This window comes from Impatiens glandulifera, chromosome 1, assembly GCF_907164915.1.
Source record: "Impatiens glandulifera chromosome 1, dImpGla2.1, whole genome shotgun sequence".
In the NCBI taxonomy this organism is placed as follows: Eukaryota; Viridiplantae; Streptophyta; class Magnoliopsida; order Ericales; family Balsaminaceae; genus Impatiens; species Impatiens glandulifera.
In genome coordinates this window covers 143711911-143716661 of record NC_061862.1, presented here as the reverse complement: position 1 = coordinate 143716661, position 4751 = coordinate 143711911, and the positions used below count along the sequence as shown (strand labels likewise).

The 4751-nt window shown below is 30.0% G+C and overlaps 1 pseudogene; it reads right to left on the bottom strand.

Moving 5' to 3' along the window:
- Positions 1-2204: 2204 nt before the first annotated feature.
- On the bottom strand, positions 2205-2978 carry LOC124946163 (annotated as a pseudogene).
- Positions 2979-4751: the final 1773 nt, after the last annotated feature.

Below are 4751 nucleotides of genomic sequence, written 5' to 3'. Positions count from 1 at the left end.
CCTAGACCCAGGACCGAATAGTCTGAGTTCAGGACCACGCCCTCCGGTCCCTCAACCAAACGTCCTAAGCCTTGATCTAGACCTTCCCGGTCTAGACCGAGCCCGCCCGAGCCTATATCGCTATTACCGGACCCAGACCCTAGGACTTCGGTCCTAAGGCCTATTTGGTTCCACTTTTAAAAATCCAAAATTATTTTTGTAATTTTGAAACCCCAATCCATTTTTAAATAATCTTGAAAATTAAGAAAATGATATTTAAATATTTTCGGGATATTTCCCAAACAAATATTTTGGCTAAGGCCCCGTTTGAAATTTATTTTTAAATTCTAACACTTTTATGATATTTTTCAGAATTTTTACTTAATCTTATATCAACGCAATCGTAGGTATGTCATTTTAAATAAATTTTGTATAATTATTTACGTAATCTAAACATATCCTTGTTTAGAAACTCGGACTACTATTTAAAGGAAATAAATGTTATAAATAAATATTAAAATAGCCAGAATTTTATTTAAAAAAAAATGTTCTTTGACGAGCGCGGAGGACATAGAAAGTCCTTTCCCGAATGTAACTAAAAACTAAACCCCTAATAGAAACTCTAGTATAAAATACATTCATACATGTATCTTTTATTAATTTTTCTAAAATAATTTGGCGACTATATTTTCAAATAAATAATCTTTTAAATTAGTTATGTTTGACTGAATTAAACCGGGTTTTAATCAAATTATTATTTGATCCAAGATTATTAAAATTTGAATAAAATTAATTATTTTTATAATTAATTTCAGAAGCTCCCAAGTATACTTAAAATCTGTTAAAATAATATTTTATTTTAAAACAAATATGTCTAACACGCAAACCAAGGTTGAAACACATCAAATCTCGAGCCACCCTACGATTCCCCCGTATTTCCACGTGTCATCCAAACACGTGCTAAGTCGCGAGGGGACCCTTCCCGAGGGTTACACATTCATAAATATTTTAAGAAAATTCTAATCCCAACCCTAATTTCAAATTCTGGACCCGTCCATGTCTAGGACAAGCAAAATTGACCTCTCTATGGAGCTCTAAGTTACTTAATAAGGCCAGAACAAAGTAGGCACAAAAATAGAGCTCATGATTAATCACAATCTTTTAAAATAAACACTCCAATTTTGTTCAAATCATTAAATAATCTACAAAAATAAAACCATTTATTTTCTTATTCTCTTCTTCTTGCAACTATGGATGCACGTTTCCCAAAACTCCTAGACCGTCGACTTACGTGTAGCAATGACTTTAAGTATGTTTTATTAAGAAAGCTTAATGATTTTGTAAGTATGTTATAATCGATTTAGTAAACTATCATCATCAAATATTAGATAGAGTGAATTTCTTTTGGTCTTCATTGACAATTTGTCCTTACAAGTTACCACATCCGTCTCTTAGTTAGTTCTTTACTAATTCATTACATATAGAAGAAACAAATTATAGATTATATCTCGATAAAAGTGAACAAATTTTTATTTATTAAAAAAATAAATGCAAGAAAAAACTTATAAATCAAGTGTGACATGAATATCTATACTAGTTTGTATGATGTTGAATTATTTTTCAAATCCCTTACCCATAGTCAATCGCTTCAAAAGGTACATACTTTTATGAAAAATAATGACTTACAATAATTCAATCCATCACTAAAATACCAAATTTATCCACACTTTAATTTTCATAATATTTAAATATTAAATACAAATTTCATTTATTAACTCAAATAATTCCAACTAATATGCTTTTTCTTTAAAAAATAATTTTTGAATTCATAATTTAAACTTTTTTGTAAGTCTTTCATGTATCCTAAATCAAACCAGCTCCAACTTTAATCAAAATAGAAAACAACATCATCACATCATAACAAAAACATCAACAAAACTAAGAAAACATCCAAATAGGCATCTAGAACCTGAGAATTCTTCGGGGAAGAATGTCAATTTTGTTTATAAAGTGGAGCGAGGTGTCAATTTTATTTATAAAGTCGCAAAATTCTATTTTTATATATAAAGTTGTCAAAATTTGTCAAAAATAAATAAAATAACGGCAACCATTTAACGGGGTTAAATTTGTACCACGTGGCATCCATGTATTTATTTTATATATATATATTTTTTTAAAACCAACCTCGGTACATAAATCAATAAATCTTAATTACCTCTGTCATTTCACCAGCAACCGCCATCGTCAATCGCGGCATCGGATGGACAGAAAACTGTCAATCCGCCTTCTAAATTCTGATTATAGATCGATAATGATTTAGTTGCGATTAATAGATCTGAGAATGCTTTACATTCATGCTCACTCGTTAACGACGTTGGTTAAGTGTTGTCGGAGGCACTGTGGGTGCTTCAGCATCCAGCGAGGCCATGATGTGACTGACTTGAATTACGAAAATATTGTACGGCATTTCTTGAACGATTTTCACAAATGTCAGATGTGAGTTTGTAGTCGCCGGTATCGTCTAATGCACCGAATGCGACCTTTCCGCCTTTGAAATTTGTGATGTTTACGTATCCGGATGTTCCGGATGCAGTACCGGAGGCTTGAAACATGGAGGAAGTGGTGACGGATCCGCCGGCGAGCTGGTGAAGCTTTTTGGCACCGAAGTAATCGGCGAAGACGTGGAGAGAGAGAATGTTACGTAATGTGTAGACGGAATAGCCTTTGGAGAGGAGAACTGACATGGCGGAGTTGTCAATGGCGCAGACGGTGATTGTTTGACGGCGATTGATGTCGGCGGCTAGGTAAGTGACGGTGAGATAGTGGTTGAAAGTGGAGAATTCGGGATGTTTAGCGAGAATCCGAGTGATGTTGTGTGCTCCGGTGAAGATGAAGAGAAAAGTCAGGGAAAGAGCTCCGATGAGAGCTCGACATGCGACCTGCATTGTGGCTGGCGTCTTGTCGGAGTTGTCGGAGAAGAAGGTGAGAGAAAAGAGAGAACATAGCGGTTGTGAGTAGAGCTCTGCGAGTGTTTAAAACATCTATAAAATTGGCGGGTTACGACCACGGGTTGCTTGTAAGGAGGGTGAAGATGGCGGCGACCACACTGCTGGTGAAGAGGGCGGCGACGGCCACTAGTAAAAAATGTGTTATTAGTGGCGAAATTTAACGGCGGTATATAAAACCGTAGTTAATTCCTTACATGTAACTGCGGTATATAAAACCGCAGTTAATATCTTACTTTTAACTGCGGTATATAAAACCGTAGTTAATAGTCTTATATTTAACTATGGTATATAAAAACCGCAGTTAAAAGTCTTACATTTAACTGCGGTATATAAAACTGCAGTTAAAAGTCTTACATTTAACTGCATTATATAAAACTGAAGTTAAAATTTTACATTTAACTACGATATATAAAACCGCAGTTAATAATTTTATTTTTAACTACGGTATATAAAAACTGCAGTTAAAAGTCTTAAATTTAACTGCGGTATATATAAAACCGTAGTTAAAAGTCTTACCTTTAACTGCGTTATTATATAACGCAATTAAAATTTTTACATGATATATAAAATCACAATTAAACGTTTTATTAAGATTATAATTAAGTATAAATAATATGAGGAGTGATATGAGAGGGAATTTGAGGGAAGGAATGATGTGTCACTACATCACTGCATCATCATATCACTAGTTGAAAAAATGATAAAAAATGAGGAGAGAGAAGAGAGAGAAATTTTGTTATTTTTTTATCTTTGTTATTTTTTTGCCTAATCAAATTGCTCTATATCATTACAATCCTCAAATTCCCTCTCTCAATCATTTCTCAAACAATATAGGGTAGTATAAGTTATATAGGTTAATGATGTTCGGGCAATTACATTCTTCAGGCCCCAAATTTTTAATTTTTAGTATATATAATATTATTAATTATATATTATTATCTATTTTTAGTATAAATTTTTAACTTTTTCTCTCTATATTATATATAATAATGTATATTTTTTCTCTCTCCATATTATATAATAATATTTTATTTATTTCTCTTTTTATATTATATATAATATAATAATATATTAATTTTTTTCCCTCTTCATATTATATCTAATAAATAATATCTTAATTTTTTCCCTCTCTAATTTGTAAACGATTTTATTATTTTTTTATCCTTAATATTAGTAGGCCCATTTTCTATCTACTTCGAGATTTTTATTCTATTTATTGTAGCTCTTTTATATTATTACCTCTAACTATATTGTTTATATTATAGTTGTTTTTTCATATCTAATATTTTTTATTTTATTTTATCATAAATTCAACCATAACTTAAAATTCATTGTTGAGGTTACATTTTAATACTCTTAAATTTATTTATTTGTTCTTATTCTTATGTTTATCTTTATAATCTCTTCTTATTTTAAAATATTTATCAGAAAATTTCATTATAGAAATAACATACATAATATTATTAAATTAAATGAGACTTTAAAATCACCAAAACACCTCAATACTTACTACCATAAATTTTTTTTCATGTTTTGAAATCAATGATTTAGTTATATATTTTTTTTTATATTTAATAAGTTTTTGATAAAATATATAACTATTATATTTATTTTAATTTTGGGGCCACAACAAAATTTGAATTTTCATTATTATTATAATTCTATATTTATTTATATTATAAATTATACGGTTATTATTTAATTTTAATAAAAATCTAAAATTTCAATTAAAATATATGAATATTGTTATTAATATTATATATA